The sequence below is a fragment of the Phoenix dactylifera genome, chromosome 18, assembly GCF_051530095.1.
Source record: "Phoenix dactylifera cultivar Ajwa chromosome 18, Ajwa_hap1_PhDact_Kaust_v1.1, whole genome shotgun sequence".
NCBI classification, from domain to species: Eukaryota; Viridiplantae; Streptophyta; class Magnoliopsida; order Arecales; family Arecaceae; genus Phoenix; species Phoenix dactylifera.
Window position 1 is genome coordinate 9,782,579 of NC_143207.1, and position 14,823 is coordinate 9,797,401.

Consider the following 14,823-nt stretch of genomic DNA (forward strand, 5'->3'; position numbering starts at 1 on the left):
AAAATTTATGACGAATTATATATATTGTGATCGAATTTGAGGTGAATTTTACTATTATCTATATTGATGGTGCCGATAGCATGTACATCGCTCCGGACGACGGTTGGGGGAGGTAGTGGTAAATAAATATAATTATTTATTTATAAAAATATTAAAGGTAAGGATGTCTTATTTTTATTTTTAAAAAATAATAATAATAGCTTTTAAAAATAAAATATAAAACAATAATATTGTACATATATTTTTATCTCAATTTTTATAATTTTATTTTTTAAAAAATAAAAATAAAAAATAAATGTGTTGCCAAATAGGCTGTTAGGTTTTCTCGTAGTCTCTCTAAGCTATTAAGTTTCCATCTCAATCGCAAAGAAGTTAGACATGGATGACAATTCGTTGCACCTTTCATCTGAGCTCACAATCAAAAATCTTGTGTTTTAAGACTTGAAGGGTACGTTTGGTTCACGAAAAAAAGGAGGAAAAGTGTGGTTAATGAAAAAGTAATAAGGTAGCTCTTGTTTGATTGGAGAGAGATAAAAAAGTTGTATTTTTATGAAAATATGATTTCCATGTTTTAGAAAAAAGTATTTTTCATGAGAAAAATAAAAAAATTATTCTTACGTGAGCCTAAAATTATTTTATTTTTTTATAAAAATTTTAGCATTAAAAAAGTATTAAAGATCTAATTTTTATTAAGAGTATAATAGAAATTATATATAATTTTTTCAGAAAAATGTATGGTCAACCAAATCTAAGCACTCTGAAAATCTACCATTTTTTCGTTGTCAATTAAATATGTCAAATATATTTTTTTAGATTTTTTTTAAAAATATTTTTAAAAAAATTATATTTTTAAAATATATTTTTTACGGACCAAACGAGCCCCACTTGAAACTCGTCAGTCCATCACCTCGGGATACCTTCTGAGTGCTGGCCGCTACCGAGTGGTGATGTTTCCAACGAAGTTAGTCGTACTAAATGGGCACATGGGGTGGTTGTTCGTACGCGTTGCTGCAACTGGGAAGGATTGGTGACGAAGAAACTTTCAGAGCTAGGAAAAAGCGCTTCCTCATTGTTGTAACATTTTTCAAGCGAAAGAAGTATAAAATTTCCCTCTTAGTAGGGTTTAGCTCCTCTTTTCTCTTCTAGCTTATGTCTCGGATATGTGTTTGCCTTATGCGAGTCTTAACTACTTGTATGAACCCTAGAAATCTAAAACTAATAAAGAAAAAGACACCAAGAAAATAATGAAATTAGACCTAGAAAGGGTAGGAGACCTATCTAGCTAGATGTGCAAAAAGTTTGGTTGTAAATTCAAAAATGGTCCCTATTGCCTTTCGAAACCAGCCCAATCTAAATGCCGAGTTGATGGGGTCGTCGGAGATTTTAGCTCGTCTACCGTCTTATTGCCCGGCTATGCAGCCTAAGAAAAAGATTGGGGTAAATTAGATTTTTCAAAAATTTTAACTAAATGCAGCAAAATTAAATGCTTAACAGATGAACATTGGTTTCAACAAAAGTGTACTTAAGTAAATAAGTAAAAAAATGACATAAGTAAAATATGCAATACAAATACTCAGAATTTATAATAGTTTGGTGCCAATTCTATGTCCACTTTTCAACACTTTCTTTTTGAGAATTTTACTATAATCTATAATCCAGATTACAACACATTTATTTTTTAATCTTATAATCAAACCCAGTTAATTTTTTCAGATAATCAACCAAAACCTTTAACTGTTTATTTTTTAGGTTCATAATTAATCCAGTTGATTTTTTCAGAAAATTAACCAAAATCTGTACCAATTATTTTTCAGGTTCACAATCAACCAAGTTGATTTTTCGAGCAATCAATCAAAATCTTTACAATCTAATTTTAGGTTTGGATGGACCTTTCTTTCAGGTTTCAATTTCTAAAACTTGTTAAAGCAAAGAATAAAAAGAATTAAAGTACAGTAAAGTACAACTCCTAAATAATTAATACAAAACAATAAATGGAGTTTGACACTATTGGTTGGCTTTGAATGCTTTTGAAGGCACTTTACCAACTTCGCAAATATTGAAGATGCGATCTTTCAGCTCGCAATGAAAACTCATGAATGATATTTTCTTTGAGGCTCTCTTTTTACTTTCTCTTTCTTGCGCAGGTAGATTTTTTTTTGTAGTACTTGAGCTCTCTTTTTTCTTTAGTATTTTCATATATTTATACTCTTTGGAGATAGTTGGAATACTTTTTTAGTCGTTAGATAGTTAATAGAGCCGTCGTGAGATAAAAACAGTCATTCTAATTCACAAAAAAACTAGTCGTTACTGTTGTCGGATGCAGAGGTGTCGACTCGCCATTTTCTGGGTCAACTCCAAATTTTCAGAAGTCGAGTCATGATCTTTAGGAGATATCTCGAGCTTGCTTCTATTTCTACTATGCTTTGTCTTTCTTCTACGGCAATTGTGGAGTTGGCATTCTCGATTCCGAAGTCGACTCGTCAAATGACTGGGGTTGACTTGTTGCCATTGTGATATGAAAACAATCATTCCGATTCACAAACAAAACTAGTCGTTATTGTTGTCGGACGCAAAAGTGTCGACTCGCCATTTGTTAGGGGTAGACTCCAGATTTTCAAAAGTCGACTCATTATCTTTAGGAGTCGTATCAAGTTTGCTTCTATTTCTGTTGCGCTTTGTCCTTCTCCTATGACAATTGTGGAGTCTGTTTTCTCGATTCAGGAGTCAACTTGTTAGATGATTGGGGTTGACTTGTTGCTTTTAGGGGTCGGCTCTTCAACAGGCTAAGTTTTACTACTTTCTGTCTTTCTACTATGGCCATTCTAAGATCGACTTATCTGTTTCTAAGGTCAACTTTAGTTTGACTAGAGTCGGCTCGTAAATTCAATGGGTTGACTCGCCAATGTAATATTTTTTTAGCTCTCTATCTTTTTCTATGGCCATTTAGGAGTCAACTCGCTTTTGTTTAGGGTCAACTTTTGCTAAGTTAGAGTCAGCTCGTGTTCTTCATGAGTCAACTTGTCAATGCGATAATTTTTTTGGCCTTTCGTCTATCTTCTGAGATTGTTTTAGGATCGACTCGCGATCTACTAGAGTTGGCTCGTAAAGGCGTATCAGTCAGCAATAGTATATCAGAGTTAACTCGTTGTAAGTTTAGGGTCGACACTTGAGGTAGCTCAAGATGAAATTTTCTGTGCTTGTATGTGAGCTTTCAATAAATATTTTTATGGCCTTTTTAAAGTTCAGCTTCTTGATATAAAGCTTCAGATAAAAGATCTTCTTCTAAGAGTAATTGAAGGTCTTTTTCCTTATTTTTTGAAATTAATTAATTAAACTCAAAATAATAAATTAATCAGCTTTTTGACTCAAATATTTTGTATAATCAAAATCAATCCTTTAGGATCAACTATCTTCCCCTTTTTATGATGACAAAACCCTTGATTTCTAAAAGAAAATGATGTAAGCAATGATAACATCTTTAGAACAGTATATATTTGCAAAATTCAGATAGAAGGATTGATCATGAATAACATTTGAATTTAAGTTTACAGAATTTAGAGAGTGAAGATTGAGTTTATGTATGCTTAACATCATTCACTCTTTATGCTGATTAAAGTTAACTTTAGCTGCAATATGAATAATTCTCCCCCTTTTTGATGTACTAATAAGACTATTTAAGAAGAATTTCATATTACCAATTGTAGGGATTCTATATTAGCTTACTCTTGCTTATCTTGTTTGCCTTTTTAAGCTTTTATCATTTCCATCTTTCTCATTTTTCTTTCTCCCCCTTTCCTTATTATTAATAAGGAGGGCACATAAGATAAAAAGCATTTTACAAGATAAGTATGATAAACATTGAGAAATACTTAAACATTCAAACATTTTTTTTTTTATTGTAGCATGCCACATCAAAAGATAGATAAGCAATTAAATTTAAACAATAGATATTCATTAAAAAAAATTTCCATGCACATTTCACTTGAACTTAAATTGTAAATTTTATTTAGTAAAAGAGTTCAAGTATAAGACAAAGTAGGAACAAATTACAAGCAACAAGCTTAAACATTAATCAAGGATGACATGAAATGATGTCTAGTCTTCATCAGAAGAAGAGGAGACATTAAAGTGAATTGGTGTGCTGGAAGATGCACCAGCTCGGCGAGTCCTAGTTTTACTAGAGAGTCCAATATTGGCGAACAATTGAAAGGGTCTAGATGAAAAAGGTTGACTAGGTTGTGCAGCGGGTTTGGCAGAGGTGGAGGCTCTAGAGATAGAGAGGTGCTTTCAAGTTGCCAAACCAATCTTCCTATGTCCTGAAGAAAAGACATCACCCCGAATGAAACAACATTAAAGGTGCCTTGAATCTCTTCTCCCAATTGCTAGATTCCAAACTCAATTCTTCCTCTGAGTCTTTCAGTTTCTATTGCAAGCTCTGAAATCTGCACATTATCTTCATATGAGGCTTAACCTATTTAACCATTGATTAATCCCTTCTTCCAAAAATACCCCATTTTCATTCGGATTTGAGATAGAGTTTTGAATTAAAGATAGTTTTGCATTTTGCTCTGTCATTAACTGAGTCAATTCAGATGTAGTTGTAGCTTGAGGATCCCTTGAGCTATCTCCTAGTTCATAAATTCTAGTTGCTAGAAGGATTGTAGCTACTAGTTCAAAGATTATCTTCAGTTCATCTTCATACAGCCGAATATAAATATGTTGATGTCTGTTTGCAGATGGAATATCAGAGTCTTGTTCTTCTACAGCAGGTTGCTTCTATGTTTCTTCTCTACTTTCTTCCTCCAATTCTTGCTGCTCCTTTGGTTCTCACCCAACGACCATTTTTCTTGTTATATTCCATGCGGTGTAGAGAATGATCGTTCTAAACATCGAAAAATGTGAGCTCACTAGTTGTTTCACCCAATAGGTTTACACTAAAATTTCTAAAGACTTTTGTAAGCATTAAATTGTAAGGTAGTGGAGCCTTTGTGCTTGAAAAACCTTCATGCATCCTTTGTATTATCAGAGTCGGAAGATTAGTGGGGACTTCTTTGATGATGTGGAACATGATATATAGTTTTCTTTCAGAAACAATTTCAAATATCCCAGACTTCGGATAAAATACCATGCTGATTATATGATGCAGCAACATCATCTCCATATTTAGTTGGCTTCCTTCAATTCTAGCATTTTTATTAACTTCTTCTTTTCCCAAAATGCACTGCAAGGTGCTCAGCTGATCCTCAAACTTGTCCACAAGACTACCTTGGTTGGGCATCTGAAGGACTCGCCCGAGGGCATATTCATTTAATTCAATATCCACATTTCTTACCACAGAGGAGATGCTTCCTAATCCAAACCTAAGATTTTGATAGAACTCTTGGATTAGGTCTAGGTAGATGGGTCCCTTGAGCTTGCAAAAGTTCTTCCAGCCTTAGTTTCTGATAAACTCTCCAATTGTGAAGCCCTCGTTCTCCAAAAATTGAAAGACGATGTTCCTTCTAGAAGCAATTTTTTGAGTGGAGAGGGGATCATGCTTGGAATCCTTGTAAAATAGGCTAACATGAGGATAAGAAAAGAGAGATCCTCTGACCGTCGCTCAATTGGAGACTTTCCTTAGTCATTCATCTTGCCTTGTTCTATTTTAGACCTCTTTCTTCTCTGAGGAAGCATCTTTTTAGGGCCATTGAGAGATTAAAGGCGAGATGCTTAGGTGATGGAAAGAGAGTAAAAAAAAATCCAAGAAAAGATGAAGGATGAGGATGATAGTGTTATTTTGATGATTAACAAGCAATTATCTAGAGTATGCTATAAGTTAAATTGATACTTCATTTATAAGTTCATTACTCTCAGTATATTTGGTTAATTGAAAATAGATACATGACCTTGTTCATTTGAATGAATCTAACCTTGAGAATGCAGCAAAGTGTGGATTGAGTCGACCCAAAGGTTGATTGGGTCAACCCCGGCACATCAAGAAATCATTTGGCACACTCCTGCAAAAATGGCACAAATGAACAGTGAGTTGGGTCGACCCAAGGTAAGCATGAGTCGACCCAACCTTGAAGAACCTCAAAAACACAACTGAAGAATGCTCTCTGGATTTACTGAGAGGGTCGACCCAAACAGTGGTTGAGTCGACCCAAGCTTGAGTCGACCCAAACCCTGAGAGGGTCGACCAAAGGCAAGACAGAAAGACAGACAGAAATTGGTTCTCTGGAATTACTGAGAGGGTCGACCCAAGAAGAAGTTGAGTCGACCCAAGTGGACTTTGAGTCGACCCAAAGAATGGTTGAGTCGACCCATGGGAAGGAAGGCTGAAATTGAAGTTTCTGTAGTTTCTGAGAGGGTCGACCCAAGGAATGTTTGAGTCGACCCAAGGCAAAGTTGGGTCGACCCAAGGACAGGTTGAGCCGACCCAAACACGGGCTGAACAGTAACGGCTAGTTCTGCAACTGTACTTTTTGTCCTTCCCAAGATGAGTAACGGCTAGTTTTTCAAATCTAACCATTGGGACTTGTCCTAAGAAGGTGGGAAGCTATTTAAAGGGGCACTATTCATCAGAGAGAACAACTTTTGAGTTGAATATCAAAGAGTACCCAAGAATACAAAAGTGCCCTAATCTTCTTCATCAAGAGCTTCATTCAAGAATCAAAGAAAGGGATTGAGCAGATTCAAAGAGGCATCAAGAGCTCCATCCTCTTTAAAGAGTGAAGCATCCTTGACAAAGAAGAGCAAAGCGACTTCAAAGCGATAAATACTTTCTAACTCTTCCTTGTAGCTTATATTGTTTCATATGCTCATTTAGGAGTTTGAATCTTTTCTTTTGTTATTAAACACTTTGTAAAGGTTCGTTGGTGAGCCCGCAAAACCAACAAAGATTTTTGGTGAACCCGGAAAACCAAAGTGTATAGGTTCGTTGGTGAGCCCGTAAAACCAACAAAGGTTTTTGGTGAACCCGGAAAACCAAAGTGTATAGGTTCGTTGGTGAGCCCGTAAAACCAACAAAGGTTTTTGGTGAACCCGAAAAACCAAAGTGTATAGGTTCGTTGGTGAGCCCGTAAAACCAACAAAGGTTTTTGGATTGTGAGCCCGGAAAACAATCCAACTGTAATCCGCGAGATTATAGTGAATTCCCAAGGGGACGCTTGGGGAGTGGACGTAGGTGCTAAGGAGAGCACCGAACCACTATATATTGTTGTGTTTGTGTTGTGCTTGTGTTTTCATTTACTCTTGCATCATCTTCTACTCTTGCGTTAGTTTAACTCACTCAAATAGCTTAAGAAAGCATCCACCGCACTTAATTTAGAAAACGTTTAAAGCATCAAAATTTAGAAGAAACCAATTCACCCCCCCCCCCCTCTTGGCTTGTCACCTTGGGCAACAAGTGGTATCAGAGCGAGGTGCTCTAATAGTGCTCATTGATCTAACAATCAAGAGTTAAAGATCATGACAACCCAAGTGGGATGTGCAATGAGTGAGGGGCAATCCACAAATAGACCACCTCTATTTAATGGCACAAACTACACATATTGGAAAGCTAGAATGAGGATATTCATTCAAGCTTCGGACTATGAACTGTGGCAAATCATCACTAGAGGACCTCACATACCCACACTTAACATAGATGGCACTATCATACCCAAACCAGAAATGGATTGGAATGAAAGTGATAGAAGATTAGCACAGTTAAATGCAAAAGCTGTAAATACACTTTACTGCTCTTTAGATGTAAATGAATTTAATAGAATATCCACTTGCACCACCACCAAAGAAATTTGGGATAGACTTGAGGTCACACATGAAGGGACCAATCAAGTTAAGGAGTCCAAGATAAACATATTAGTACACAAGTATGAACTGTTTAAAATGGAATCTACTGAGTCCATAACTGATATGTTTACTCGTTTTACTGATATTATAAATGGGCTTAAAAGTTTAGGAAAGTCTTATTCTAACTCTGATTTGGTGCGTAAAATTCTCAGGTCTCTACCAAGGAATTGGGAGGCCAAGGTAACCGCTATTCAAGAGGCAAAGGACCTCAACACACTGCAGTTAGAGGAGCTCCTAGGATCTCTCATGACCCATGAGTTGACAATGAGGCAAAATTCAGAAGATGAGGTCAAGAGAAGAAAACCCATTGCCCTAAAGACTACCACCCCTAGACAACAAACTGAATCGGAAGATTCAGATGATGATGAAGATATTGATGAAGAAGGGATGGCAGTGCTTGGGAGAAAATTCAGAAGATTCATGAGAGGTAAGAATAAGTTCCATAAAAAGAAACCCTTTCTTAAAGGTAACTCAAGCAAAGAAAAGGTTAAGGATAAGGAAAAAGAAAAGGAGACTCCCATTTGCTATGAGTGTAACAAACCCGGGCATTATAAGATAGATTGCCCAGATTTGAAGAGGATGGCAAGAAAGTTGAAAAAGAAGAATTTTATGGCCGATTGGAGTGAAAGTGAGGAATCAAGTTCGGAGGACGAAGATCATCAAGACACAGCCCAAATATGTCATATGGCCAATGACGATGAGGTAGATTCTGAACTTGACTGTGATTTTACTGTTGATGAATTGCATAATGCATTCTTAGAACTCATGGAAGAACATAAGAAAGTAATTAATAAAAATAAAGCTCTAAAAGAAGAAAATCAATCTCTCATTAAAGATAAGATAAAACTATCTCATAACTATGAAACATTAAGTAGGAAACTTGAAAATGAAACCAAAAATCTAATTGCTGAAAATGTCAAGCTAAAAGAAGATGCTGAAAAATATAAATCTTTGGTAGATAGATTTACTCTTAGTTCTACCAAATTAAACTTGATTCTTGATAGCCAAAAAGCTGTATATGATAAGGCCGGTTTAGGGTATAGAACAAATAGGAAACAAAAACTCTTAAAGAATATTTTTGTAAAAGCTAAAAGGGAAAATATTACTTGTTATTGTTGTAATAAGATAGGACATAGAGCATATGAATGTAATTTTAGAAAGTCTAGTCAAAACAGATCAAGTAATAATCAAAAGATAAAATTTAAGAAAGTTTGGGTTCCAAAAGGAACATGGAGTACTAACCCTAAAGGACCCAACTTAGCTTGGGTACCTAAAGGTTCTTCTTGATCTTGATTGCAGGTATGTCTTGCAGCTGATAAAATGGAAAAACGATGGTATCTAGATAGTGGCTGTTCAAGACACATGACCGGTGCCGAAGATCAATTTGTCACCTTGGAACCAAAGAAAGGTGGAGTAGTGACCTATGGAGACAATGGTAAAGGGTATATCATTGGAAAGGGTAAAATTTTCATTGCTCCATCTATTTTTATAGAAAATGTTTTATTAGTTAAGGGTTTGAAACATAACCTTCTTAGCATAAGTCAATTTTGTGATAAAGGATTTAAAGTTACATTTGAAGCATCTGTATGCATAATCACAAATCCTAAAGATAATAGCATTGTACTTGTAGGACAAAGGCAAAGAAATATTTACTTAGTAGATCTTCATGAGTTAGGCAAGAAAAATGGTTTATGCTTAATTACTAATGAAGAAAAGAAAATTGAAACTAGTTGGCTTTGGCATCGAAGATTAGGACATGCTAGTATGGAATTAATATCAAAACTAGTTAAGAAGGAATTAATAAAGGATGTGCCAAAATTAATTTTTGAAAAGGACAAAATATGTGGACCATGTTCATTGGGAAAACAAACTAAGTCATCTTTCAAATCGAAAAACGTAGTATCAACAACTAGACCATTTGAACTCATACGCATGGATTTATTTGGACCTACTAGAACTACAAGTCTAGGAGGAAAGAAATATGGACTAGTTATTGTTGATGATTTTTCAAGGTATACATAGGTTTCATTTTTGGCACATAAGAATGAAGCATTTTCAGAATTTTTGAAACTATATAATAAAATCATAAATGAAAAGAAACTCACCTTAGTAGCCATTCGAAGTGATCATGGTACTGAATTTGAAAATCAACACTTCGAGGAATTTTGCACTAAAAATGGAATATCACATCAATTTTCAGCACCTAGAACGCCTCAACAAAATAGGGTTGTTGAAAGAAAAAATAGGACATTGGCAGAAATGGCACGCACAATGTTGTGCGAGTCAAATCTTCCAAAGTACTTTTGGGCTGAAGCTATAAACACCTCTTGCCATATTCTAAATCGAGTTTTAATACGACCTATAACTAAGAAAACTCCTTATAAACTTTGGAAGAATAAGAAACCAACTGCAAAATATTTTAAAGTGTTTGGATGTAGATGTTTTATCTTAAATAATGGCAAGGAGGACTTAAGTAAATTTGATGCCAAGTCAGATGAAGGTATCTTCTTAGGATACTCCACATCTAGCAAGGCATACAGAGTATTCAACAAAAGAACCTTAGTAGTAGAAGAGTCAGTCAATATTATATTTGATGAGTCTGATAGTGAGTCTGCTAGAAAAGAAAATACTATTGATGATGATACAGGAATTATCGACTTTGAAAAGTTGAAAATTGATGACGTGCCAAATCAAGATAAGGGAGATGATTGCGTGCCACCACAACCCCAAGACGTGCCAAAAGAATGGAGGTATGCACATGGACATCCTAAAGATTTAATCATTGGTGATCCATCTCAAGGGGTAAGAACTCGATCATCTCTTAGAAATTTAAATGATTATCTTGCTTTCGTTTCACAATTAGAACCTAAAACTTATGAAGAGGCTGAAAAAGATACTAACTGGATAAATGCCATGCAAGAGGAATTAAATCAATTTAAAAGAAGTAATGTATGGACATTAACTGAAAGACCAAAGCATAATTCAGTAATTGGAACAAAATGGGTATTTAGAAATAAATTAGATGAAAATGGATTAGTTATAAGGAATAAGGCTAGACTTGTAGCTAAGGGATACAATCAAGAAGAAGGAATAGATTTTGATGAGACATTTGCTCCTGTAGCTAGATTAGAGGCTATTAGATTGCTTCTGGCATTTGCATGTTTCATGGATTTTAAATTATATCAAATGGATGTGAAGAGTGCATTCTTAAATGGTATTATTGAGGAGGAAGTATATGTAGAACAACCTCCAGGATTTGAAAATCATGAATTGCCAAATCATGTGTTTAAACTACATAAGGCATTATATGGATTAAAGCAAGCACCTAGGGCTTGGTATGATCGACTAAGTAAATTTCTGCTTGAAAATGATTTTTGTAGAGGAAATGTAGATAAAACTTTATTCATCAAAAGAAAGGACAAAAATCTATTAGTGGTGCAAATATATGTAGATGACATAATCTTTGGTGCCACTAATGATACTCTATGCAAAGAATTCGCTGATTTAATGCATGGAGAATTTGAGATGAGTTTGATGGGAGAACTAAGCTTCTTTCTAGGATTACAAATCAAACAAACCAAAGAAGGCATTTTCATTCATCAAACTAAGTATACAAAGGAAATACTGAAGAAGTTTGGGAATGAAAATCATAAGGGAATTGGCACTCCAATGAATCCTACTAGTAAGCTAGACAAAGATGAAAAAGGGAAAAGTGTTGATATTAAGCTCTATAGAGGACTAATTGGATCCTTGCTCTATCTTACTGCTAGTAGACCCGACATTGTATTTAGTGTAGGGATATGTGCTAGATACCAATCGGATCCTAAGGAGTCACATTTAAGTGCTGTTAAGAGAATCCTTAGATACTTAAGAGGAACTACCACCATTGGATTATGGTACTCGAGAGACTCCTGTCTAGATTTGCTTGCATATTCAGATGCTGACTTTGCTGGATGCAAGTTAGATAGGAAGAGCACAAGTGGCACATGTCAATTCTTAGGAAATAACTTAGTATCATGGTTTAGTAAGAAGCAGATTTCAGTGGCACTGTCCACAGCTGAAGCTGAATACATAGCTGCTGGTAGTTGTTGTGCTCAAGTATTATGGCTCAAGCAACAACTAGAGGACTATGGAGTCAAACTAGATAATATTCCTATTGAGTGTGATAATACTAGTGCTATCAATCTCACTAAAAATTCAGTTCAGCACTCTAAAGCCAAACACATAGAAATAAGGTACCATTTTATTAGGGATCATGTGCAAAATGGAAATGTATGTATTGAGCATATATGCACGGAAAAACAATTGGCCGACATATTTACCAAACCATTGAGTGAAGATAGATTCTGTATGCTCAGGAGGGAATTAGGCATATGTGATCCTTTTTATTAAAGAAATAAAAAAAGGGAGATAGTAGTCTCATGATACATTCCTCTAATTTCAAAAATTCCATGAAACATGAGTCAAATTTGTTATCTATAGATTTCTTACTCATGTATCATTGTTCCATAAAGAGTTTATAAGGATTGGAAGCAAGGAAAACTTTTTAGAAGCAAAAAGAAAGAGAAAAGAAAATTTCTGCACTTGGGTCGACCCAACCCAGAACATGGGTCGACCCAACGTTGAGTCGACCCAAGAAAAATCTTGAGTCGACCCAACGTCGGGACCCCACTGTTAAAAGGGGGCCCGAGAGCACATCTAGGGCACTGTTGCCCTTTGTCTTCTTCCGAAAAGACTAGCTCCCACTCTCCAATCTCCACTAAACTCCTCCAAACAGTAGATTTCCTAAGGATCTTGGAGAAATGGGACCCAAACGAGCCGTAGCCAAGAGATCCAGAAGAGTGACCCGGGTCCAACCAGAGGAAAGGCACCCTACCGAGCCTTCTCCCGTGTCTCCAAGACGTGAGGCACGTGCGGAGGTCCCTCCTCCTCCTTCCCCCTCAGTGATCCTTGCAAGATTTGCGGGGAGGCCGGTTACTACCGGGAGAAGGATCCATTCGGAGTTTTTCAATCAAGAAGGGTTTCGGATTTGGGAATGGATCCAAAGACAAGGTTGGGAGTATCTTTGCTCCCTAGATGTGGTCATCTACCCCGGGTTGGTACAAGAGTTCTATGCCTTCCTCAAGACTGGTATGGGAGGGCTTGTGTCGGAAGTTCGAGGGGTTCGGATCCGTGTGTCCGAGGAGAGCTTGAGTGAGTTACTACACCTACCCTGCATAGGAGCCACTCCGGAGAGGCCAGAAGACAAAATGAGAGCTCTGCAATTGATCATGGAAAACGAGAACTTCGATTTTTCTCAGAAGGTAATAGCTAGTTCTCTTTCCGCTGAGATGAGGTTATTGCTCAATATGATAAATAGGATTTTATTTCCGAAGACCGGGAGATTTGATCTCATCTCAGAGCGAGATCTAGCAGTTATGGAGTGTATGATTCAGGGGACTCCTCTAAATCTTCCGGCTATGATATTAAGGCAGATGAGGAAGGTGATGTGCAGCAACAGGGTATCACTACCTTATGGTATGATACTTACATTGATCTTCCGTCAGCATGGTTTACCTCTTGAGGAGGAGGCATCCAAGAGTCTGCATCACACGGACACGTACACTGCACGGACACTCATACGCATGGGATATGCGAAAGTGAACGGGCAGTGGATTCACACCGGTGCAGGCATTCAGGGTGAGGCACCAGAGGGAGAGGCACCAGAGGATGAGGATGAGGAGCCTATGGATCATCCTACTGTACCCTCAGAGGCTGGACCATCGTCATCCGCTCCTCCGACAGATACGGATGACTTCTGGAGCAGGATGACAGAGCTCATGACAGCTCAGGCGAGGACTATTACTGACGGGCTCACGAGCCGATTGGACGCCAGGTTGGATGTCATGTCTGCTGAGATCAGTGATCTGAGGCAGCAGATAGGAGCACTCCGGAGAGAGAGAGAGACACATGGACCGTCTGTGCCACAGGCTGCTGAGTCAGAAATATCGGCACAGAGTCATCCCGCTCGTCGTGCTCCACGCCAGACACAGTCTCACCAGGCTCGACCTTCCCTCGCCACGTATGCTAGGAGGATGAGGACTAGATCCCAGCCATTAGATTCCCCCTAGGCTGATCTTAGCGTCTATGTTTAGAGCCTAGGCTAGATATCTAGTTCTCACATGTATCTTGCTTTTCTCCTATGTATCTTGTTTTTATCTTATGTATCTTTAAATCTTGATTAAGGAACATTGTATCTGTCTTTGTTTTTGACATGAATGTATGAAAATGTTCCTATTTTGATCAATGAAGTTTGAAGTTTATTATTTATTGCATCTTTTCCCATATATATATTTTTGATGATAACAAAAAGGGGGAGAAGAAAAGAAAGAGTATTTAAGAAAAGAAAGAGTATTAAGAAAAGAAAGAGTATTCAATTTAAGTAAAGAAAGAGTATTTTATTTAAGAAGTAAAGAAAGAGTATTAATTTTGGGAGAAGTAAAGAAATATAACAAAAGGAGAGAAATAAAGATAAAAGTTATGTAAAGAAAAGAGAAATAAATGGGCAAACAAATTGAAAATCATATAAGAAAGCTTATACATCTAAGGGGGAGCAATTTGTAACAATGAAATTGACTAAATCAAAAATTTCCATCAAAGTTCAGAATTTGGCACATATAAATTCAGAATTTGGCACGCACCTCTCGCACCCCGATACATAACCTGAAACTCAGAGTTTATCTCCAATTTTTGAAGTTTCATTGCTAATGAATTATAAATGAAAGGGGGAGCAATTCAAAAAGTCAAATTGGCAACATTTGAATGATATAGGGGGAGATTTCACAAGTATATATGAAAAGCTGAAATTCAGCAATTTAATCCCTTTTATAAACTGATTTTAAAGACAAGTATCAATAGACTTATACTTTTTATTTTGTAATCATCAAAAAGGGGGAGATTGAGGATGATAGTGTTATTTTGATGATTAACAAGCAATTATCTAGAGTATGC